This window comes from Schistocerca americana, chromosome 5, assembly GCF_021461395.2.
Source record: "Schistocerca americana isolate TAMUIC-IGC-003095 chromosome 5, iqSchAmer2.1, whole genome shotgun sequence".
NCBI classification, from domain to species: Eukaryota; Metazoa; Arthropoda; class Insecta; order Orthoptera; family Acrididae; genus Schistocerca; species Schistocerca americana.
The window spans coordinates 580,782,571-580,809,678 of record NC_060123.1 but is presented as its reverse complement, the minus strand read 5'-3'; positions in this window follow the sequence as shown (position 1 = coordinate 580,809,678).

Genomic DNA, 27,108 nt, shown 5'->3' with positions numbered 1-27,108 from the left:
AGTTGTAATGTTGAATTGCTTGGTAATTTAGATTTGCTGTAGCTTGCTTTGCGATTTTCCATTTTTTTTATTGCTGTTTATATTAATTGTTTTATGTGCTGCTGCATTGCCTCGTCCCTTAGTTTAGCATCTGAGCTCAGTAGATTTAAGTTAGCTTAAGAGGGGGTAGACTATATAAGAAACTAACTATTATAAATTTATAAGAAATAGGATACTGTACAGTGGAGAAAAACTATTATTGACAGAGGATGTGAACAAAATACAGAAGGCAGGCTTAGATAGGACTTTTTGGGAATAATGATGAACAAAGGGAGATCTCCATGCAAAATACTGCAGTAAAACAAACCCTGTCCTTTCCCTTTTGTGTTATCCCACTATATGTTTGTGTACCCTTGTGTATTTGTTTTCTTAAGCTACATTCACTATGATGAGGAATACTGTTATCCTCGAATATAATTGGCATTAATAATATGTTATTTACTTTGTAAAGATGTTAGACATTATTAATTTCGTTCTGTTTAATGCTCATGTGTGAAGTTGACATTTCAAAAGTTATTGTGATCTTTTATGTATCTACTTATCTCATAATTCCTGTAACACTGATGTATATGTTATTTCGATTCTTTTGTAAAGCCTGTACTACAAATGTTATCTGTATTATTATGTTCTTTAATGATGTATTTTGTACCTTTGTTATTTTATTCTCATGTTATAAAATTGTAATTGACACCAGTTCATCTTATTATTAACTTGTAAGTTACATTTCACTGCACACGTTTCTGTTGGTCATAGTATATGGACAATATGTGAGAAGTAGGGACTGTTAGTGTTTGCACGTGTGTTAATAATTCAGCAAGGGACTGGATAACAGCATTGCTCGTTCTAAGGACAATTCCAAAAACTTTGTGAGTGCACAAGTGGTGGTTTATGGACTTGCTATATTCTCTGCAAGACTCTTCGATGGTGATTGTGCACCTGCACAGTCACAACAGGTGGCTGCTGGCCGTCTCTACATGGACTACAGTGGGTCTGCACCTTCGATGGCCCACCAATACCATACTCTCTACCAGGACTACAGTGGGCCTGTCCACAATTTCTACAAGGACTGCAGTGGGTCTGCACCTCTGGTGGCCCACCAATAATCTCTACCAGGACTACAGTGGGTCTGTTCTGTGATGACCTACCTATCAATATTCTTCAAAACGTCGAATGACTCTGCTGTGGGTTTGCTCTGTTGTGGAGCATTACCTGTCTGCATGTCAAGAGTCAGCACTGTTTTTCCGTTGGAAGGACAACACTACTTCTTCAAGACTGCATGGAAATCCACTACTTCTGTGTGCATTTTCTTTTACTGCTCAGACTTTGAGAAAAACTCTGCATTTTTACTGTGATGAACAATGTGGACTGTCTTTATGGACTGTGAGAAATTTTTAGCTTTTGACCAACATTGTATCAATATGTGTGTGCATTTGATTTCTTTGTTATTGTAATTATGAAAAAAATTTTTCAAATATGTATTGGCCAGTGCCCAAAAAAATTTGTAAAATTTTTTGTGGGGAGCATGGGGGCTATGTAAGTAGGCTGTTTAGGTTTTTTTATTGGTAACGCCACCTCTGTATGAAAATCACTGGCTGTGCTGTGTGCAGTCTGTGGCTAGTTTGCATTGTTGTCTGCCATTGTAGTGTTGGGCAGCGGCAGCTGGATGTGAACAGCGCGTAGCGTTGCGCAGTTGGAGGTGAGCCGCCAGCAGTGGTGGATGTGGGGAGAGAGATGGCGGAGATTTGTAATTTGTCATGAACTGCTATATTTATATATGATGATATCAAGGTAAATACATTGTTTGTTCTCTATTAATATCTTTCATTTGCTAACTATCCCTATCAGTAGTTAGTGCCTTCCATAGTTTGAATCTTTTATTTAGCTGGCAGTAGTGGCGCTCGCTGTATTGCAGTAGCTTGAGCAGCGAAGATTTTTGTGAGGTAAGTGATTTGTGAAGGGTATAGTTTAATGTTAGTCAGGGCCATTCTTTTGTAGGGAATTTTGAAAGTCAGATTGCGTTGCGCTAACAAAATATTGTGTGTCAGTTTAAGGACAGTCGTGTATAGTTGTTCAAAGGGGACGTTTCAGGTCCACGAGACAATTTCTGGTTACCGTGCAGTACCCCGAATCATGAAAGTTCACTCAATCCTTACGGACGACATAACGGCTCAATTTTTCATTTAATACAAACACTTGCTTAACCGGTGGAAGCCTACATCAAAACATATAAAATTGGCACGCCAACAGCGGCCAAGTCTCAACACTAATTAATCTTGCGCCCAGAACACAATAAAACAGTTTGCTGACGAGGAGAGCAAAATACTACACCAACAAACATATCTTTCCTCACGCAGTGGAACTAATTCTTAAGACGTCTTGGATTCACGCCACTCAGGTAATCAAATATCAGTCACAGCACATTTAAAAGAACTTGGCTGTAAGCGAAACGTAAAACACAGTAATTACCGAACTATCATAAATACAATGGTACACATTAGTAAAATAAAAAAAGCAGTTTAACACCAAATTGTCTAACACTTAAGGCTTTGTTTCAAGCACAGGAATTTAACCGCTCTTTAACCTGCGTCCTTGTTTGGTCATGATTCGTACCAGAACCTCCGACTAACAGCCGTAGCGCAGACAGGCAGACTCATTGGTAGCACCCACTCGCCGTTACACAGTACAATATAGAAACCCCAACAGGCACACACTCTGCCTAAATGAGAAATATACAGATCTCTAAATCTGAGCGGTACAATATACAATCCGACAACAACACAATTTTAAAAACTCGACGTAAATCAGTCCACACGGTAAAGTCAATTTCAAACGTTAACTACTCTCTCCTCTCAACAGCAAATTTATGTAACACAATAATTACAAATACAAATCCGAATGCTCATCGGGTAGGACGCCGACATATCAATTCAGATGACACTGTATGAAAAGTAATTAGGTCGTAATTTAACAGGTACGTCCAACGGCCTAAATGCACTCATCGTAACTAACAGTCAAACGAACAGAACTCAACACTAGTGCCAAACCGACGAAATATTAAGATCTGCGTAATAACCAGAAGCAGGGACGCTCACCATAACGTCTGGTCCACAACACGATTGAAAAATTAATGCTCAACAGCCGTCTGTGCAATGTCAGACGACTGTCCAAAGTGACTGCCTTGGGAGAACAACCGCCTGATCCAGTATCTGCCGCCTATTTACGGCATTGCCCTCCCTACATCAACAGCGCCACAGCCTGCCCAACACACTACAATGGGCCTCCGTACTGTCTTCAGACGTAAACATACCTCAACTCTGCTCACGCTACGCGAACCACTATATCCGCGCTTTCCGCAGCTCATGGCCTTCTCAACTCGTCGGTCCCCAGGACAAAATCTGGAGGCAGCACTCGATCGACCGTTCTCGGCAGCATGACGGAAGACTTGCGTGCATGGCACACGTAGAATCCTGCCTCCTTACAGAACATGTCGGCGCTCGATGATGTAAAATTCGCATATATTGTGACGGTAATTGATACGTGCTGCAGAAAGAAAAGCAGGACTACGTGACGATGTGCCAAAAAGTACCTTAGAAAGCGTTCTACACACGGGCATACGATCATGCTTATAGAACTTGCAGCAAAGTCAGATGACTATTGGACTTTTTAAGGATGAACGAGGAGTCTTTGAACGAATTCGAGGACTCTTTCAGCTGTTCGTATACTCGTTGAATTTCACTGTCGACAATGCTGGAAGCGATCTATAAACCTACATTATAGTAGAGGAATCGGTAGTTAGTGCCGTTACGTATTTCTTGCAACAAATAATTCAAGCATCGTTAAAGAAAGAATAAACAGTTGCATTTATATTTCCCCGCACTTAAATACAGGGCCATTACAAATGATTGAAGCGATTTTATAAATTCACTGTAGCTCCATTCATTGACATATGGTCACGACACACTACAGATACGTAGAAAAACTCATAAAGTTTTGTTCGGCTGAAGGCGCACTTCAGGTTTCTGCCGCCAGAGCGCTCGAGGGCGCAGTGAGACAAAATGGCGACAGGAGACGAGAAAGCGTATGTCGTGCTTGAAATGCACTCACATCAGTCAGTCATAACAGTGCAACGACACTTCAGGACGATGTTCAACAAAGATCCACCAACTGCTAACTCCATTCGGCGATGGTATGCTCAGTTTAAAGCTTCTGGATGCCTCTGTAAGGGGAAATCAACGGGTCGACCTGCAGTCAGCGAAGAAACGGTTGAACGTGTGCGGGCAAGTTTCACGCGTAGCCCGCGTAAGTCGACGAATAAAGCAAGCAGGGAGCTAAACGTACCACCGCCGACGGTTTGGAAAGTCTTACGGAAAGGGCTAAAGCAGAAGCCTTACCGTTTCGAACTCTCTGATGGGGACATGCTGCGTCGAGTGTGGGAGGAACTTGATTATCGGCTTGATGTCTGCCGAATCACTAAAGGGGCACATGTCGAACATTTGTGAATGCCTAAAAAACTTTTTGAGTTTTTGTACGTGTGTGCAAAGCATTGTGAAAATATCTCAAATAATAAAGTTATTGTAGAGCTGTGAAATCGCTTCAATCATTTGCAATAACCCTGTACTTTTCTTGAATGTTTCTTTTGCTAATTACTGAATAAGTATAAAATATATATTCAAGCCATTCCCCTAAAAGCACATCAGTAGACTGATTTCTTTCGTCTGTCTTTCCTGATGGGTCCACTTCCATATGGCCCCGATGTGTAAGTTGTTTACATGTCATGAGATCACGAAGTCTCTGCAGGAACTGCAGGATACTGCAGTGGCGTAGCGTGAGAGGAGACTTTGAGACTTAGTCTCCCCTGTATTCGTGCTTAAAAAAGATGCAATAGTAATTTATAACAAAAATATAAACAACTTTCTACTAAGAGCACTAAATGTGTGAAGACATCAGTTTTGTAGCCCGCGCCGCCGCACCCTGGGTATTGGTGTATCTGCCTGCTTGAGAGTCGACTGCTCCCAGACTCTGCCTCCCTTCCCTTACCTGGCTGTGTTAGTGGCATTCTCGGCTCCCCTCCACTTCCCCTCTTCCACGAAGGCCGGTGCGCTGCACTTGCTAGCAGGTATGGAGTCTAGTCTCTGCCGCTTCTATGCTGGCTTTTAACACGGACGTGAACATTCGCACGGTTTGTTTTCACAGTCATTCTTGTGTGATTTTAGTGTATATTTTGGTTGTGTCGCTAACATGAGTGAGCCAGCAACTGAACACCTTATAGAATTTTTATTAAAAACGCTTTTTTCTACATTAACGTACAAAAAAGTGCGATTTGAAGGACAAACGACTTACTCCTACACTCAGTGTAGTTTTAAGTGAAGTCAAACAAAAACGCACTTTTCAGACAGCCTGGTACGAAAAGAATGCTTGGCTGACCGCGAATGCAGTTAATAACAGATTATATTGATATATATGTCTTCTGTTTGGTGGTGAAAAGGAATGATGCAATGAGGGCATTTGTACAATAAAGAACATTGACAGGAAAGCACAAAGCATCAGATATCAAAACGTCACCTGCAGAGCAAAGAAACATTTCAGTTAATGGGAAAAAGGAGAATGAGCACGTCCTTTCAGAAGCCGCTCGTCTGACGGCAATAAAATACTACAAACAAGTTGCATCCAGCAGGAGAGTATTGGCTCGTCTTATTCAAGCAATTGTAGGCCTTTGTGAACAAGAACTAGCCTTTCGCGGCCATCGGAAGACGAATTCTGCTGCAACGAAGGTAACTATCTGGAATTGTTGGATTTACTAGCTCAAGGAGAGCAGTTAATCCGAGACCATCTGTCATCTTCTTCAACCTTTAAAGGAACTTCTCCAGATATACAGAATGATGTAATAGGAATGATAACTCTGGCAGTTAACGAGAAAATGAAATCTGAAGTTCAAAACTGCAATTTTATTTCGATTCAGGCTCATAAAGCATTAGATGTGTCATGCCAGAGTCAAATCAGTATAATATTCAGGTACTGTATTGCAGACAAAATTGAGGAAAGATTCGTTGGATTTTACTATGTTTCTGGAGATAAAACTGCTGAAGGTTTGTCAAACATTATTCACGCAGTAGTGAAAGAATGGAATGTGGAAGGAAAAAGAGTCAAATCAGTATAATATTCAGGTACTGTATTGCAGACAAAATTGAGGAAAGATTCGTTGGATTTTACTATGTTTCTGGAGGTAAAACTGCTGAAGGTTTGTCAAACATTATTCACGCAGTATTGAAAGAATGGAATGTGGAAGGAAAAGAGTCAAATCAGTATAATATTCAGGTACTGTATTGCAGACAAAATTGAGGAAAGATTCGTTGGATTTTACTATGTTTCTGGAGATAAAACTGCTGAAGGTTTGTCAAACATTCTTCACACAGTATTGAAAGAATGGAATGTGGAAGGAAAAGTGGTTAGTCAAACATTTGATGGTGTTTCAGTAATGGTGGGCAGAGAAAGAGGACTGCAACAATTGGTGAAGCAGTTCTGTCCCTATGCGCTGTTTGTTCATTGTTATGCACGCCAACTGAATTTGGTACTGTTACATGCCTCCAAAATCATACGACAAGTACGTATGTTTGTAAGTGATCTTACCGCATTCCATTCGTTTTCCAGCAGATCATCGAAACGAACTGCATTGCTAACTGACAAAGGATTTAAACTGCCACATGCAAGCAACACTCGCTAGAACATTCGTTCCAGGGCAGCTCCAACAACATCTAGTCATTTCTCGGGGCTATATAGTGTTTTTGATTATATACTTCATGATACAGACTCTCAGTGGGACCCAGAATCTTTGAGCTGTGCTGTGGGAATGAAACGACGGATGGATGATCCTACGTCTGTCTACTTGCTTTGCGTCTACCGAGGGTGCATTGTTTGTGTTGATCATCTCTTTAATGTTCTTCAGTCAAAATATATCGTATAACTGCTTGCCACGACGAAATAAGAACTGTTCTGAGAAACTTACGACGGTTAAGAACGGAAACATTCGTTAATGAATGCATTAAATGCAGCTTGTGTTTGAATGGCAACTCATCATTCTGTGACAGTCAACAGCGATCTCTCAGGGCACTAACTTACGAGATACTGGATTTGCAAATTGTTCAGATGGAAAGAAGGTTTCAAGACTTTCCCCAAATTCAGTTTGTTGAACTTTTGAATGAAAAGTGTTTCCCGAAGTATCAAAAAGAATTCCCAAAGTTGAAACTGCTTCAATTATTAGAACAGTGTCCTTTTTTCGAACAAGAACAACTTGACAATGAACTGTGTAACATATACGCTGATGAGAGAAAACATCTCCAAGAATCCTCTTAACGTACATCGTCAACAACGATTTAGACTTCGTTTATGAAGAAACAACGAAGTTCCCGCGTTTGGTTTTGACCCTACCCGCAACTACAGCAAGCAGTGAACGAAGCATGAGTACTCTTAGACGAGTGAAGAATTATTTAAGGAAATCAATGCCCTGTCGTGTTTTAGCACCTTAGGAATAGAAAAGACACTACTTGGAGAGCTATCCAGTGATCAGATCTTTGTAGACCGAGTTGGAAAGAAAAGACAGGCGCATTGCACTTCTGTACAAGAAAATATAAGTGCTTCTTCTCTTGCTGCTGGAGTTCTACAAATTTGACATCGTTTCTTGAACAGGTTAGTTAGTTATTATTATTATTATTATCATTATTAGTGGCGGTGGTAGTGGTAGTGATAATAGTAGTGGTAGTTGTTGTAGTTGCTGTTTTAGTTGATGCATTTTGTTTCATTTGTTTAAATTATTGCCGGCCGGAGTGGCCGAGCGGTTCTAGGCGCTACAGTCTGGAGCCGCGTGGCCGCTAAGGTCGCAGGTTCGAATCCTGCCTCGGGCATGGATGTGTGTGATGTCCTTAGGTTAGTTCGGTTTAAGTAGTTCTAAGCTCTAGAGGACTGATGACCTCAGAAGTTAAGTCCCATAGTGCTCAGAGCCATTTGAACCATTTTGAACCATTTAAATTATTATTTATTGTACTATTTTGTCTCCCTATAATGACTGCAGAGTCTCCCCAACCTTTACAACCACGCTACGCCACTGCATACAAGATACAATATACAGTACGTCGATATATTTTGAGCGAGCGTTAGTATTTTTAAATCTCTGCAGTTTACTTTAATATATTGCGCAAACCGTCAATGCGGTTTTCAGAGGGTCAATATTCATCACTGTGCAAGTAACATTAGGAAGTGCTCCTTAGAATATGCCGGTGCTCTAGCGTGCATCTACAGTATACCCCACAAATGAGTCTTGGACTGAGTGTTTGTGTTGTCCTCATCATTTCATCATCATTCATGAAAGTGGCGAGACTGGGGTAAGTAAAGGTTGGGACTTTGTACGGGCGCTGATAACCGCGCAGTTGAGCGCCCCACAAACCAAACCTCATCGTCATCATCATCATTGTGAGTCTTGGAAGAAGTTTGGGCCTAACTAGATGTCTTAAACAAAATATTAGTACACAATATTTGCTACTGAACTTTGTAGTGGTTCGTAAACACACCCAAGCAATTATATTGCAAGCTCCTAACGTCATGTCACACCTCCTTTTGACCAACGTAGTGGAGCGACTCGACGTGGAATGGACCGAACATATCGTTGGAAGTCCCATGCAGAAATTTTGAGCCATTCTGCCTCTTTAGCTGTCCATAATAGCGAAAGCATTGCCAGTGCAGGACTCTGTGGACGAACAGCCTCTCGATTGTATCCCATAATTGTTCGATGGGATTTATTTCGGGCGATTCGGGTCGCCAAATCATTTTCTGCAGCTTTCCACAATATTCTTCAAAGCAACTGCGAACAATTGTCACCCGCTGGCAAAGCGCATTGTCATCGATAAAAATTACGTTGTCGAATGGCTGCAAATGGACTCCAGGTAGCCGAACATAACCATTTACAGTCAATGATCAGTTCAGTTGGACCAGAGTTCATTCGATGTAAACGGAGCCCACAGCATTATGGAACCACCGCCACTGCGCACAGTGCCCTGTTGACGTACTCGAACCCTATCATCATCCCCTTCCAGCTCATATCACAAGGCCACGGCTATACAGTAGTCTAGGGTCCAAACGATGTGCTCACGAGACGAGGAGAGGCGCTGCAGGCGATGTCGTACTAGTAATGAAGGCACTCGCATCGGTCGCCTGCTGCCATAGCACGTTAATGCCAAATATCACCGCACTGTTTAATGGATACGTGCGTCATACGTTCCACATTGATTTTTTCCGATGATTTAATGCGCTGTTGCTTTTCTATTAGCACTGACAACTCCACTGAAACTCCGCTGCTCTCGGTCGTTAAATAAAGGTCATGAGGCACTGCTTTGTACGATGTGAGAGGTAACGTCTGAAATTTTATTTTCTCAATGAAACTTGTCGCTGTGGATCCCAGAATATTGAATTCCCTGAAGATTTCCGAAATGTAGTGTCCCATACGTCTAGTTCCAACAAGTCAGTTAGTTTGCATCGTGTTGCCATAATCACGTTGGAAACCTTTTCACATCACCGCACATTTGTACCTTGTGTACGTCGTACTGTCGATATATATGTACGTGCATAACACTGTTCCATGACTTAAGTCGCCTCAGTGTACGTCTGCTTCACTTACCATATATTTTTAGTTCCGTCAATTTCTGCTGGTGATTGTCGATCACTCTGGACATTAATGCCGTGACTAATTTTCTCCTCCTACGATCTACAGTAGCTCAGCTTGGCTTCTGTCCAATTGTCGTATTGTTTCAAACCTCGCATACGCCACGCGGAATGAAGTTTGGGGAGGAAGGGAAGAGCAGAGTGGGATGAACATTCAGCGGCCGTAAGCGCGCGGGGAAAGTACGCCGTTGTGAACATTCACACGAGCGCAAAACCAATTTATTCCGCGTTTGAAACAGTTACCTTGGCGACAGAAAATCACAGCGGACGCGAGCAGTTAACGCGCCGCGCGCCGCAACAAAAGCGCCCGAGCGCCCCCGACTCCCCAACAGCGCGGCGTTGGCGTTACGTCACGCGAGGCCGCCCGTCGCTGTGCGCTGGGCCGGCAGCGCGGCCGCCGCCGGATGGCTGCGCCGCCGCCATTGTGGGCCGAGCCGGCGGCCGCGCGCGTAATTATGTGAGTGTCGGCGACCGGCGGCCGCATTGTTTGCGAATTAGCGACGTCCCGCAGGCTCCCAATCCACCGGTCGGCATTCGCGGTGATACCTGCTGAGCGGCGCGCTGCAGGCCTCCGACACCGCGTCGCCCGTAATTCGTCTGACAGGCCGGCCTCGCCAGCAGCAGGTCGTATACTGAGGAATCAAAAGTCATTGGATACCTTCCAATACCGTGCAGGATCTCCTTTTGCCCGGAGTAATGCAGCAGCTTGACGAGGCGTAGACTCACCAAAGCCGGCCGAGATGGCCGAGCGGTTCTAGGCGCTACAGTCTGGAACCGCGCCACCGCAACGGTCGCAGGTTCGAATCCTGCCTCGGGCATGATTGTGTGTGATGTCCTTAGGTTAGTTAGGTTTAAGTAGTTCTAAGTTCTAGTGGACGGACTGATGACCTCTGAAGTTAAGTCCCATAGTGCTCAGAGCCATTTTAACCACTTGACTCACCAAGTAGCTGAAAGTCCCCTCCAAATATACTGAGCGATGCTGCCTCTGTAGCCGACCATGACTGCGGCCTGTGCAGGATTTTGTGCACTCACTGATTCTCGATTATGAACCATAAATGTTCGATGGGATTCATGCGGGGCGATCTGGGTGGCCAAATCATTCGCTCCAATCGTCCAGAATGTTCTTCAAACCTTGAAGTCCATGAATGGTTGCGAATGGCGTCCAAGTAGCCGAACATAATCGTTTCCAGTCAAAAATCGGTTCAGTTGGACCAGAGGGACCTGTCCATTCCATGTAAGCTCAACCCTCACCATTATGGAGCCACCACTAGCCTGCAAAGTGCCTTATTGTCAACTTGGGCCCATGGCTTCGTGTGGTCTGAGCCACACTCGAATCCTACCATCAGCTCTTAACAAGTAAAATCTCGATTCTTCTGACTAGCCGAAAGTTTCCCAGTCGCCTAGGTACCAACCGATATGGTGACGTTCCCAGGAGGGGCGCGGCAAGCGATGACGTGCTAGGTCGGTCGTCTGCTGCCATAGCCCATTAGAGCCAAATTTCGCCGCACTGCCCTAACTGATACATAGAAGCAATTCAGAGGCGGACTGCTAGATTTGTTACTGGTAGGTTTGATCATCACGCGAGTGTTACGGAAATGCTTCAGGAACTCGGGTGGGAGTCTCTAGAGGAAAGGAGGCCTTCTTTTCGTGAATCGCTACTGAGGAAATTTAGAGAACCAGCATTTGAGGCTGACTGCAGTACAGTTTTGCTGCCGCCAACTTACATTTCGCGGAAAGACCACAAAGATAAGATAAGAGAGATTAGGGTTCGTACAGAGGCATATAGGCAGTCATTTGTCCCTCGTTCTGTTTGGGAGTGGAACAGGGAGAAAATATGCTAGTTGTGGTACGAGGTACCCTCCACCACGCACCGTATGGTGGATTGCGGAGTATGTACGTAGATGTAGATGTAGATGATACGTTCATCGTACGTCCCACATTGACTTCCGAGGTTATTGTCTGTTACCAATGACCACTCTACTTAAACGCCACTGGTCTCCGTCGCTAAGTTAAGGTCGTCGGAAACTGCGTTGTCCATGGTGAGAGGCAATGCCAGAAATTTAGTATTCTCGGCCCATTGTAGACACTGTGAATCTCGATATATTGAATTCCCTAACGATTTGCAAAAGACAATTTACTGTTGATCAGAATAAGTAAAGAGAGAAATGTCTGAGTACGTTCAGTTTTGCTCAGCTGTTTGAAAATAAAATAACGTAGAGGTTTTCCAGCACTGTCATTTATAAATTTTTTTATAAGGGGATGTTTCACTTTCGTATTTAAAAATATTTGCTGTGTATAAATTTTTCATGTTGACGTAAATTTGACAATGAAAGAAATGGTCACGCTTAGCAACAATATAAGAAACAGTTATTTTGTAAAAGCCAGTGTGCTCTTGTTTAAAACGAAAGTGCTACTGGAAAGTTGGAAAGGGGGAAAGGGCGGATTGGCGCGCTACCTAGAGCAAAGGCGGGAGGTGAGACACACAGTCTGTATGCAGCAGTGATTGAGGCAACACCTTTGTGAAGCAGGAAAAGCTTTGCCAGCAAATTCGCACAAAATGCCTCGGATGGAGACGGCAAACGGCATACGGCAAAGCTGCGAGTTTTTGGCTTACTGTATGTACGATTGAGCGATGCCAAGAAGTGAAATTATGCCCATACTGCAATAGACTTGCAGGCCGTACTGTGGGTAGTGTAGCCGCAATAACTGTTCGCCAAACCCAAGCCTACAGCCACCAGATAACACTTTTTTATAGTAATTTTACTTTTGTACAACGTGAACCATTAATTTAAACTGTGTTTTAATAATCGTCCTTGAATTGTAAAGAAATTGGTTCACCCTGTTATTTGGTCACACACATATACAGGGTGTTACAAAAAGGTACGGCCAAACTTTCAGGAAACATTTCTCACACACAAACAAAGAAAAGATGTTATGTGGACATGTGTCCGGAAACGCTTCATGTCCATGTCAGAGCTCATTTTAGTTTCGTCAGTATGTACTGTACTTCCTCGATTCACCGCCAGTTGGCCCAGTTGAAGGAAGGTAATGTTGACTTCGGTGCTTGTGTTGACATGCGACTCATTGCTCTACAGTACTAGCATCAAGCACATCAGTACGTAGCATCAACAGGTTAGTGTTCATCACGAACGTGGTTTTGCAGTCAGTGCAATGTATACAAATGCTGAGTTGCCAGATGCCCATTTGATGTATGGATTAGCACGCGGCAATAGCCGTGGCGCGGTACGTTTGAATCGAGACAAATTTCCAGAACGAAGGTGTCCCGACAGGAAGACGTTCGAAGCCATTGATCGACGTCTTAGGGAGCACGGAACATTCCAGCCTATGGCACGCGACAAGGGAAGACCTAGAACGACGAGGACACCTGCAATGGACGAGGCAATTCTTCGTGCAGTTGACGATAACCCTAATATCAGCTTCAGTGAAGTTGCTGCTGTACAAGGTAAAGTTGGCCACGTCACTGTATGGAGAGTGCTACGGGAGAACCAGTTTTTTCCGTACCATGTACAGCGTGTGCAGGCACGATCAGCAGCTGATTGGCCTCCACGGGTACACTTCTGCGAATGGTTCATCCAACAATATGTCAATCCTCATATCAGTGCAAATGTTCTCTTTACGGATGAGGCTTCATTCCAACGTGATCAAATCGTAAATTTTCACAATCAACATGTGTAGGCTGACCGGAATCCGCACGCAAATGTGCAATCACGTCATCAACACAGATTTTCTGTGAACGTTTGGGCAGGCATTGTTGGTGATGTCTTGATTGGACCCCATGTTCTTCCACCTACGCTCAGTGGAGCACGTTATCATGATTTCATACGGGATACTCTACCTGTGCTGCTAGAACATTTGTGTTTACAAGTACGACGCAACATGTGGTTCATGCACGATGGAGCTCCTGCACATTTCAGTCGAAGTGTTCTTACGCCTCTCAACAACAGATTCGGTGACCGATGGATTGGTAGAGGCGGACCAATTCCATGGCCTCCATGCTCTCCTGACCGCAACCCTCTTGACTTTCATTTATGGGAGCATTTGGAAGCTCTTGTCTACGCAACCCCGGTACCAAATGTAGAGACTCTTCGTGCTCGTATTGTGGACGGCTGTGATACAATACGCCATTCTCCAGGGCTGCATCAGCGCATCAGGGATTCCATGCGACGGATGGTGGATGCATGTATCCTCGCTAACGGAGGACATTTTGAACATTTCCTGTAACAAAGTGTTTGAAGTCACGCTGGTACGTTCTGTTGCTGTCTGTTTCCATTCCCTGATTAATGTGATGTGAAGAGAAGTAATAAAATGAGCTCTAACATGGAAAGTAAGCGTTTCCGGACACATGTCCACATAACATATTTTCTTTCTTTGTGTGTGAGGAATGTTTCCTGAAAGTTTGGCCGTACCTTTTTGTTACACCCTGTATAGGGTTCCTTCGTGGTGTTCGATGAATTCGAGTCTCCTATTTTACAGACTTATGAAGTGCAAAGTCAATATAAAGAGGCCCCATTTAAATTGTTTTTGTGTTTTCTTAACAACTGCAAAGTGTTATAGTAAAAGTTTAGCCAAGTTACTAGAATATGGTAAATGACTATACAGAGTTAGTTCAAGGAATAATAGCTTTTGAAAGTATATTCTAGAAAGAAAGAGGTCTTCTTGAAGTGAAATGATCAGTATAAAAAGTATGTGCTTTAGTATCTAAGTATTTTAGTATTTATGTTTGTTTATTATAGAAAATTATTTTCTATATGTTCCCCATGGCCAAATATTTTAGCTTCCTTGAAGTTATCTACTGGGCTTTTTCTCTTTTAAAAACGTAATGTAAAGGGCTGTAGCAGTCAAAAAAAGAAATTCCAGTGTCTGCACCAACGTTGTTTACGTGGAGTAATATATATTTGAAGAACCAAATTAAACAGTATGAAGGAAGTTGGTAAAACTGTTACTGCTGTTTTTGCAATACTTTGCTTTTCCATTGCCTGAATAGACTGGCGACTATTAGCACATGTTTTAAACCACTGCATGAATTTGGAATTGATTTGTCCTAGCTTCAATATAATATTGTTCTGACTATCCTCCCATAGTGCAGTTTATTTCGATACTAAACTAAATTTTAGTAAGAAGGTTATACGTTGCTTTTCCCGTAACAGGACTATTTGTTGTGTTGGGGTATAGTATATGTGACAACATAGAGGAGGTTTTTTTTTATATTTAGGTAAAAGCATACTAAATTATACCTGGCAGAGGATTCATCGGACCACCTTCACAACAATTCACTATTATTCCACTCTCGAACAGCGTGCGGAAAAATCGAACACCTATATCTTTCCGTGCGAGCTCTGATATCCCTTATTTTATTATCATGATCGTTTCTCCCTATGTAGGTCGGTGTCAAAAACGGTATTTTCGCATTCGGAGGAGAGAGCTGAGAACTGAAATTTCATGAAAAGATTCCGCCGCAACGTTAAACGCCTCTGTTTTAATGGTGTCCATCCCCAATCCTGTATCATGTCCCTGGCAGTATCTCCCCTACTTCACGATAACACAAAACGTACTGCTCTTTGTCGAAGTTTCTCGATGTACTCCGTTAAATCCATCTGGTAAGGATCCCAGAACGTGCCAATCAGTACTCCAAAAGTGGACGGACAAGCATAGCGTAAGCAGTCTCTCTAGTAGATCTATTACATTTTGTAAGTGTTCTGCCAATAAAGCACAGTCTTTGGTTTGCGTTCCCAACAACATTTTCTACATGCTCGTTTCAGTTTAAATTGTTCGTAATTGTAATTCCTAGGTATTTAGTTCAATTTAAACCTTTAGATTAGACCGATTTATCGTGTAACCGAAGGTTAATGAATTCCTTTTAGCACTCGTGTGGATGACTTCACACTTTTAATTATTTATGATCAAGTGCCAATTTCCGCACGATTCAGATATCTTTTATGAATCTTTTTACTATTTCTTTTGATCTTGTGATGAGTTCACTAGACGATGAAGGGTTAATTTTACGCTGGACGTCGCTACTGGAATTTCTGGTAGCGGTTGGTTTACCCTAGCCATTGTTAGTTGTGAAAACGCCTCCCTGCCTGGACTTGAATCTTTCGCCGATCGAGATGTTACCGCCTACAAGACGTGGCATTGTGGTATTGATCCGAAGACCCAAAGTAGACCTAGCTATATTTATAGTAACATGCCATTTACAGTGTATACACGCTCCTGTAGAAAAGTTAGTAATGATGAAAAAATTCAGAAGTCCTACTACACTACCTTGTGGAACGCCAGAAATCACTTATGTTTTGCTCGATGACTTTCCGTCAGCTACTACGAACTGTGATCTCTCTGACAGGAAATCAAGAATCCAGTCACGGAAGTGAGACGATATTCCCTAAGCACGTAATTTCACTACAAGCTGCTTGTGTGGTACATTGTCAAAAGCCTTTTGGAAACCTAGAAATACGGAATCAATCGGAACTCCCTTGTCAGCACTGCGTGTCTGTAAAGAGCCTGTTGTGTTTCACAGGAACGATGTTTTCTAAATCCGTGGTGATTCTGTGTCAATAGACCGTTCTCTTCGTGGTAATTCATAATTTTCGAACACAATGCATGTTCCAAAATCCTGCTGCTAATGATATGGGTCTGTAATTAAGTGATTACTCTTACTACCTTTCTTGAATATTGGTGTGACCTGGGCAACTTTCCAGTCTTTGGGTATGGATCATTCGAACGGTTGTACATGACTGTTAAGTATGGAGCTATTGCATCAGCATACTCTGAAAAGAGCATAGCATTTATACAGTCTGGACTGATGTAATATCGTATCGATCTTCCTTTTGCCCAGCCTAGTGCAGGAATTCTATGTGGGATGGACTCATCAAGTCTTCAGAAGTCCCCTGCAGATATATTGAACTGTTCTGCCGCTATAGCCGTCCATAATTGCGGAAGTTTTGCCGGCGCAGCATTATGTACACGTGCTAACCTTCAGATTGTGTTCATTAAGTATTCGACGGGATTCAGGTTTAGCGATTTGGCTGGCCAAATCATTGGCTGAGACTATCTAGAATGTTAATGGAACCGTCCACGGATGTACTGCCGGTTAATAGTGTCCAACGGGCAGCCGATTTCGCCGATAGGGAGGTCACAGGATGTCAAAGTTCTCATGTGCCTCTGATAAACCATCCCTGAAAGCCTCGTCGAAGACAGACAGCAATGTGATTGACATGGATCTGAGTGACGATGCGGTTTCAGTTATGGAGAAGGAACTTAACTTTTCTCCTGCCCCTAAGTTCACACCGATCGCGAACATCCTCAGCGCAGTTGCCCTGACGCAACTACCACCTGAAGCAGCTGAAGAAGTACGTGATAGAAACCTGTCGTGCTCGACCAACGAGGTCGAACATTACCAGCAGAGAGAGCGATTCTATTCGGGACCTGAGCGAGTGCCCTAAGACTGTTGTTTTACTGTTGATAAAGGCAACGCTGCTGTTGTTTTTTCCCACAAACACTACATTGAGAAGATGCAGAGCGCACTAGACGTCGAATTCTACAGGAAAATCGACGCTGACAGCACAAAGTAACTGAAGAACCAAGAATAGGGCTCATCTCGAGGACGTGGTTTTACCTGAGGGGTTCGCCGAGAAACTGTTACATCAAGGACTTATATTTCCAAGATTTTACGGACTCCCGAAAGTCCACAAAGGTAAGTTGCAGCTGCTCCCCATTGCCAGCAACATAGGTCACCTACATATTTAGAATGAAATTTTCACTCTACTTTGAGTGTGCGCTGATATGAAACTTCCTGGCAGATTAAAACTGTGTGCCGGACCGAGACTCGATCTCGGGACCTTTGCCTTTCGCGGGCAAGTGCTCTACCATCTGAGCTACCCAAGCACGACTCACGCTCAGTCCTCCCAGCTTAAAAAAATTCCGCCAGTACCTCGTCTCCAACCTTTCAAATTTCACAGAAGCTCACGTTCTCGGCATACTTTGTGGCTCTCGGAATATTTAATTCACCAACGTTTCCTGTTAATTGCCGTCGTGCGGCCATAATGACGTAGGTAACGTTTTGATGTGGCTCACCTGAGTAAAAATGGCAGATCCGCCAATGCAGTGCCCTTTACATATTGAGTACGCGATACCACGGTGATCTATATGTGTGCATATCGGTTTCCCATGAGTCATTGTAATCACACCACACAAGTCGTAAAAACCAGCTCGAGCCTTGGTAACAGTCTTAATTTGGCGAGGAACAGGGTCCACAAGTTTCCTCACTTACAATCATCTGCAGCAAGTCACTGACGATTAGATCTCAAAGTGACCAGAATTTGTAGCCGAGGTCGCTAGAGCACGCCTGTGCGGTGTCTCTCGGGTCAGAGGTAAGTCGGTTAGAGTCCTGGAGCTGGACGAAATGTTTGCTGCTACTGTTTGGGCATCCAGGAGAGGATAGGTGGTGGCGTAAGGTTCCTGATCACCACTCTTTGCGCCAATGTACTGCATTAAATTCCAAACCTCTGCGCAGTGTCTCACGAAATGAGGTCATGCGACACTATTGACGGTGATCCGTCCGTCGGTTTGTGGCGGCGAACTCGGCGGTCTCCTCGTGGAGAGGAGTAGGCTGTGTTGTAGTGACGGGTTTCTGCCTCTCCCTTTTCTGATGAACATCATACACCACGATAGCAGTACACTATAGGGCAGTGATCGTCAAACTGCGGGCCGCATGCAGCCCGTATCAAGTATTCGTGCGGCCCGTGCTTCTCAAAAATGGTTCAAATGGCTCTGAGCACTATGGGACTTAACATCTGAGGTCATCAGTCCCCTAGAACTTAGAACTACTTAAACCTAACTAACCTAAGGAGATCACACACATCCATGCCCGAGGCAGGATTCGAACCTGTGACCGAAGCGGTCGCGCGGTTCCAGACTGAAGCGCCTAGAACCGCTCGGCCACAACGGCCGGCCCGTGCTTCTCAGCCTATTTTATAATAATATGCATCCAGCAAGTAACAACTGAAACCAAGAACGTCAACTAACGTTAAGAAATTCTTGAAGAGTGTAGTTTTAGTGTTCTGTAACAAGCAAAGACACTTACTGGGATAGTAGTATTTTAAGATGTGCTTACGTGCTTAATTTTAATTGACGTTGCTTCATTAGTCCTTCATTTGAGTAAAGTCTTCTTATATCACTGGCAGAGAGTTAAATAGATCTGCCGCTGCAGGGCTGGAGAATTTGACAGGGAGAATTGTATTTTTTTCTTTCGTGGGCATACGCTCCAGTCAGGTGCTATGATACAAATTTTGACACGGAAGTAACATGGAGTCGCGAATGCGCTTTATAGAGACGATCATCTTCCAAAGCTGCACGTATTTGCAGCAAGCTGTATGAAATTAAATTAAGACTGTTGTAATATAGGAAAACGACACTCGAAATATTTAGTAAATATGTGTGATAGTGTCTGTTACTGCACTCGTTGCTTAGTCGAGAAGCGGTCATGTACCAAATAGTTTTATCTTGTGACTTCGGTTTTACGTATTTTACGGAAAAGAATGACCATGGGAGCAGTTGTTTTTTGATTTTTTGTGACAATGATTTTATATCAGCTGGTCTGCCTAATGTATCGTTATATCCAAATGGTTTATAAATGTTAATCTACATTTAGATCCGATGATGGCACCTTTAGTGTGTTGAAACTGGTTATCCAGTAAGCAGTATTTCAGTGATCTTGGCTTTTGAATTATTTCTACAACAGAGTGATTGCCCCACTACGCACTATGTGTTTACTGCAGAACATGAACTGGTTCAGCTTAATACTGCAGGTGGGTACAACGGCGACCACAGACCGCTTGCACTCTTTTCTCTCTCATGGCAGAAACGAACTCCCTGTTTCATTCCAAACACTTCGTTCTTGACCGTCTTTCCCTATATCTACCCTACTTTTCTTACAATTTCGAATATCTTGCGCCATTTTATATTGTCGAACGCGTTTTCCTGGTCGACAAATACTATGAACATGTCTGGACTTTTCTTCAGTCTTGCTTGTGAATAGTTGTCATAATCCCACTTCACCCAACGATGTTATAAATTCCGATAGAAAGTTATCCATCCCTCCCACCTTGTTTGATTTTCTCTCTTCCAAAGCTCTTTCACAGTCTTGTTCTAATGGTGGCGCCCCATCTCTCCTGTGTCGACTCCTGTTTCTTCTCCTAACACCTCATCTGTTCAGATGGTCCAAATAGCTCTGAGCACTATGGGACTTAATTTCTGAGGTCATCAGTCCCCTACAACTTAGAACTAATTAAACCTAACTAACCTAAGGACATCCCGAGGCAGGATTCGAACCTGCGACCGTAGCAGTCGCGCGGTTCCATACTGTAACGCCTAGAACTGCTCGGTCGTCTCAGCCGGCCACCTCATCGGACAAGTCCTCAGTTTCAAGAGGCCTTTATTCTTTCCACCTATCCGCTTTCTCCTCTACATTTAGCAGTGGTATTCCCACAGCACTCATAATGTCAAAGCCCTTGTCTTTAATTTTGGCAAAAGCAGATTGGACTTTTCTGTACGCTGAGTCACTCATTTCCTTTTTCGATTTCTTCACAATTTTCATACAACCAATTCGCCCCCCTGCACGTTCTTTCGTTCCTGAATTACCCTACGCATTATTGAACGCCCTTCTTTCGTCGATCACTGGCGCCTTCTTTTGTTACCTCTGCTTTATTCGCAGTTACCTTCTTAGTGCCTCGGTTTTTCTTACAAACTTCTGTGAATTCGCTTTCTAGAGATATCGATTCCTCCTCAACTGAACTGCCTACAGAGCTACTCACTATCGCAGTAAGTCTAGCCTCACAGAATTTGAAGCGTTTCTCGTTATTCCTTTGTATTTCCATATCCCAGTTCTTTACGTACTGACTATTAGTGACTAGTTTCCTAAATTTCTGTCTACTCTCCATCGTTACTAAACTGTGATCTGATTGTGTATCTGCTCCTGGGGACGCCTTGCAATCCGACATCTGATTTCCGAAACTCTTTCTGTCCATCATGTAATATAAATGAAATCTCTCCTTATCTCCCGGCCTTTTCCTGAACAGAGAATTCGGTATTACTAACTGATATTCACTGTAGAACTCAATTAGTATTTCTCCTCTCTCGTTTCCACTAATGTGCCCAAATTCTTCTGTAACCCACTTTTTTCTCCTCTTCTCCTACAATAGCATTCCAGTTCCCCATGACTATTAAATTTTCATCTCCCTTTACGTACTGAATTACACGTTCAGCATCATCATATGCTTTATCTATCTCTTCATCCTCTGCTTGTGATGTCGCCGTGTATACCTGAACTATTCCTACTGGTATAGGTTTGATATCGAGTCTGATTAAAACAAACCTATCGCTGAAATGTTCAAAGTAAGTAATTTTCTGCCCTACGTCCCTATTGATAACGAATCCTACTCCAGTTATACCATTTTCTGCTGCTGTTGATATTACCCTACACTGTTCTGCCCAGAAATCCTTGAATTGTTTCCATTTCACTCTACTGACCACCCCAACACTGAGACTTAGCATTTCGCTTTTCAGAGTTTCCAGCTTCGCCATCAAGTTCAAGTTTCTTATATTCCACACTCCGACTCCTAGATCATTACCCTTTCGTTGGTTATTCAATATTTTTTTCATGGTTACCTGCCCGATGGCATTCCTCTCCCGGAGACAAATTGGGGACTAGTCCAGAATCAATTTCCTGTGGAGAGATCATCATGACATTTATTTAATTGCAGGTCACACGTTCTTAGGAAACACATTATGTGGTTCCCATTAGCGTCTGCATTCTCAGGGATTTGATGATTGCTGATTCTTCCGCCTTTAGGAGCAGTTGTCACCTTCTTTCCATGATTTACCTAAATCGGTCCAGGCAAAGTCCGGGACAGTCCCTTTGAAAGGTCATGGCCGATTTCCTTCCCTCCCCTTGATGGAGAGCTTCTGCTCCCTCTCTAATGATCTGGATATCGACGGGACGTTAAATCCACTATTCCTTCTTTGCTATTAGTTTCCCACCCCAATGTTTCTATAGTGCCCCGAACCTCTGATTATTCTTCTGCCCTCTTTGACAAGGACGTTACCACGAGGGGGGGGTGACTTCTTGTGCCAGAACTCTTCGGCAGCAACTACTGATGATATTTATTAAAAAATGAAGCTAAAGACGCTACTCGCTTTTTGTTTCATCAGTTTGTTCGTTATTGTTCTCGTCATTTAGTCTGGGTGGACATCATTTGTCCCCTCTTTAAGTTCGTCGCTGAAGAGTTAATACATTTTTTTTATATCCTTTTATTACAGAGAGTAGGCAGTCCTCTCACCGAACAAGCTGAGCTACCTTGCCGGCACAAAAGGTTGGTTGGTTGTGGTGGTGGTGGTGGTTAGTGTTTAACGTCCCGTCGACAACGAGGTCATTAGAGACGGAGCGCAAGCTCGGGTTAGGGAAGGATTGGGAAGGAAATCGGCCGTGCCCTTTCAAAGGAACCATCTCGGCATTCGCCTGAAACGATTTAGGGAAATCACGGAAAACCTAAATCAGGATGGCCGGAGACGGGATTGAACCGTCGTCCTCCCGAATGCGAGTCCAGTGTGCTAACCACTGCGCCACCTCGCTCGGTTGGTTGGTTGTTTTGGGGAAGGAGACCAGACATCGAGGTCATCGGTCTCATCGGATTAGGGAAGGATGGGGAAGGAAGTCGGCCGTGCCCTTTGAAAGGAACCATCCCGGCATTTGCCTGAAGCGATTTAGGGAAATCACGGAAAATTTAAATCAGGATGGCCGGACGCGGGATTGAACCGTCGTCCTCCCGAATGCGAGTCCAGTGTCGAACCACTGCGCCACCTCGCTCGGTCGGTACACAAGGGCTACAGGTACTATAGTGTAGCTATAACGTTGACTGGAGAGTGTACCGTATTCAAAGATTTGGATGTTAGTACGTCCATGTACAAAGAGCGTTCAAAAAGTTTTGCACAGTCGTCTATAATTTTTTTTTTTTTTAATTTGCAGGACGAGAATGAAATTTTTTGGGAACATACTTGGAACATTTAGCTATAAGTTGGTGTATAAAAGTATTTCCTTTTATTTACAGGTGAAGTAGATGTCAGGTTGCGACAACGGTCGGTGATGGATTTCCTCTTCAAGATCGGCGATGACTCTGGCACATCGATTCACAGGAAGTTGATCCCTGTTTATGGGGAGGACACAGTGGATCGCAGCGGAATCCAGCGGTTGTTGCAGAGGTTTAATGAAGATGTCTTCTCTCTACTGGACAATCCATGATGCGGTAGACCATCGACGGCAGTGAGTGATGTGAATAAGGAGACCATTGATCAAATCATCCAAAATGGTAGATGTGTGACGACACGACAGCTTGCTGAAATGACTCGTTTGTTACTGGGTAGTGTGGTATCACTGGTACAGCCACTAGGCTACATAAATATCTGTGCACAATGCCAAACCCCATACAGCCCGTCTGATTTTTACCTCTTTGGTCGTCTGAAGGCCCACCTGCACGGTAAAACATTTGATAGTGAGAATTTTTCAGTCTGTCTGTAACACAGACTTCGCCGCTGAAGGCTTTGAAGATCCGCCAGGAACGACACGTGGTTTGGATTCCAAGTTAAATATTAGATTCCTTTTTATTGCCATTCACTGGTGATTTTACTTTATGAACTCCCAAATCTGCTGTATTCCGAAAATAAACTGCAAGAAGAAAAAGAAAATAAATAAAACAAAATAGAACAAAAAGGAGAAGCGCTTTGAAGGATTTATGCAGATTGGTCGCAAATTGGTGTTCATGTAGGAATCGTCAGAAAATCCAACACTGTAAAGTTTTGGTGCCAGTGAACCAATGTGTGACGCTGCAGCTCTATTTCACGTCGTAGCAGGCAAGAATAGCAAACAGGGGACATGTCGATACCAGGACGTAAAGTCTTCACGAATTTCGTTCCGTGTACTCAACAGCAACAATACTTCGCGAAAAAGCGGGTGAACAATCTGATTCACTGATTCTTGAGGTAGGTACAAGATAGAAATAATGAGATATATATTTCAGTATAATAATTTCGTTTTCTAACTGAGCGCACTAGAGGATAAAACTGCAAGATTTTCAGTGCTACAACAATCACTTGCATTTATATTCTGGGTATCACGGAAGCACAATACGACCAATGTTTAGCAGAGATTTAACTCCTAGAAATTGACTTATCCAGCTTACTGGTATAATGAAGTGCATTATAATGAAACAGTCTGAAGTAGTGGAAGAAATATCTGGAAAGAGCAATGGAACTTTTCTACTCTCACTAGTATATATACATTCTTCACAGGAAAGGCCAACTGAAAACACAGCCAAGATATCTGAAAATCCTATTTTGCTTAGTATTTGTAGAAAAATCATTGTGGTGCTTTTTAGATAAAGGTCAGCTCATCCGATGAACGTTATAGCTGTATCGTGACAGATTATTAACAATATACCCAACAATTTAATGTGAATTGCTAACCTGAGTTCTCATAGATGCTGGATATAAGTTTCCATAGCATTTCCGTGTGACTGCGACATACTAATCTGATAACTCCATCCAAGGACAATGGCCACATGTGCAACACTACATGTACATTCCATGTGTACAGCAACAGCCTAAGTGTAAAACCGATAGGAAATTTATCTAATAGGACAAATGTTCTTGCTGGGTAGAGGATTAAGTTTGTAGTAATCTGAAAACTTGTCGCCGACTTGCAACTTATTTCCAATTATTTTTCGATTCCTTAAGATATGGGAGCTACGGAGATGCGGACGTTGAGGTGGGCAGCCTGTCAGTAAATAAGTATCCACTATTCGGAAGTACTGCTATTCAGTATAATAAAGTTGAATGTAATAGTAGAACATGATGCTAGAGAAACCAGCATTTTAACAACGGAACAGAATGACTTTGATATGGCGGCGGATAACTGCGATGGTGATTATGTAGGTGTTGTGATGTGCCAACGAATTTGATGTTGGAGATGTTGCAGATTGTAGTTTGACTCGAATACGTTCTCAGTGAGTAAATGACAAACTCAGGACAAATGAACTCGGATGGAATGCAATTTTCAATGGAAAGGAGGTGTAATATTGGTTGGAGCTGGCGTGAGAGTTGAGCAACTGATTTTTCAATTGTGTGCTGCGAGAATTACGGTAAGGGAATTGGATCGGGCTGGAAGGGAGTGAGTTCAGAAGGAGCGTGATCCCCTGAAGGATAAGATGGCATCGGGGTTAGTGATATTTAGATGAATGGAGAGGAAATCGGAGTGATGCCGACAGTATGTGGCTGCGGCATCAATGTGAAACACGGAATTGGCAGCTAGTGTGTTAGGAGAAATGGGGTCGGTGACCTGTGATTGCAAGACGAGTTATGTCTTTGGGAGTGGGCGAGGGATGGGTTGAAAAATTTATGTGTACTTCTGCATCGATTGGATGAAATGGGAAGATAAATTCAGGTTTGATGAGAGGAGGTTAGGATTTACAGTTACTGGAATCGATTGAGTGGTAAAGGATGGAGATATGACATCGGGATGAAGATTGTAGATTCAGATATAGTTTCAGGAAATGACTGACTCTACAATAACGACAAGTTGGAGGACTCTTATAGTCTCTGGTGAGTGATATTAGGTGACTGAGGCGTCGGTACAGAGTTGCAACAGCAGGTGATGTGGTATTAAATACAGCTAATAGCGAATTGGGATAAGTAAGGAGCACTGTTTACTTTCGACACGCAACTTTGCCACAACGTTCAGTTTTAAAAATCGGCCATGGTCAAGAATGAATTCTCTTAACATTACTCGTTTCCTTAGAAAAGTATACACACATGTCTTTTGGGGTCAAAATGACACAATGGGTATTTCACAACGTAGTACTAATAGATTAATGAAAGTTATTAAACTGTATATTTGAGTTTCATTTGCAACAAAATAAATAAATTTTCAGTTTTAGAAGCAGAAAATCGAATCAGTCGTATACAACAGAGGAAATAAACATTTTTGCTATGCACGTAATGGGGAGAACCTGGATCTCAGCGGCATGTAGCCCAACTGAGCTTCTATTTAGTCTGAGGATGAAGAAAAGAGAAAATTAAGCAACTTACATTCAGAATTACAGTAATGGTATTTCATATACTCACAGTTTCCTGGTCTAAAGCTGAATAAACGAAATTGGTATTATTTACTATAAAGTGCTTATAACAGTATTAGAAGCTAACACTCATATCAGTGATGTAAAAAATAGGGGGGGGGGGATGGAATAGTGTAGTTATTTTAAAATTGTGCAAAATAGAAACTCAAACGACAGACATACCTGCAATAGCTGTAATTTCAAAATTTTTAGTTACGTATGTTAAACATCAATATAGGCGACATATTGTTGCTGTTATTAACGCTCCTAATAATTTGAGTATATCATAGGATTCGTTGTTATAACTTCTTATGCAGGGTTAGCGTAAGGTTTTGATTTGCATGGCCGGAACTTGGTGTTCAACAATTTCCTTTGTTTATTCTTCCAACACTGGCTGCTGATTGTTAACTTCGTGGCAGTTTTCTTTTCTAGCTTCAGCGTAAAGAGTCACTAGGAGTGTTCCTAGTTCATCAGGAAATATTCATCCCGTGTAAAGAATATTTGTTTTCCACCCTGGATTAATTTCTGCACATAGAATAAAAACACGGCCGGCAGGGGTATGAAGAATATTGTAAAAGACGACTACTGGGGAGCGGGTGTTTTGATTACCAAGAAAACTAATTTGTTCCTCTTTGGCGCGTGAGATACAACTATGGTATCCTTCGTGAAATAAAATTTTTAAAATGTACGTCTTCTTCGCTTGTTAAATTATTAATAGGGATTTGGATTTATTAGTAAATAAATATTCGTTTTTCTTGTAGACAAAAACTGTTACTAAGAGATTCCTAAAACATCATATTCAAGCTCATACGAAATTCTGTTTCACATAAAAATACGTAGTTTTGTAATATTTTAAGTAAATAGATGTTTTAAATAATATATCTGCCAAAGGCAAAGTCTCCGAGTTCGAGTTTCGGTCCGGTACACAGGTTTCATATGCCAGGAGGTATGATATCAGCCCATACTCCGCTGCGGGGTGAAAATCACATTCAGGAAATATCACCCAGGCTGTGGTGATATTCTATAGTTTTCTGCTCTCAGTTACGGATGCTGCACCATGTATGAAGAAGGCAATCGAAAGCCTTTCTGTAAGCTTCCCGCACATGATATATGTAACGTGTAAACAGGGGAAACAGATCTCAAAGTAAGAAAGGTGTTTGGGAAAGTGCCATCAACAAATGAT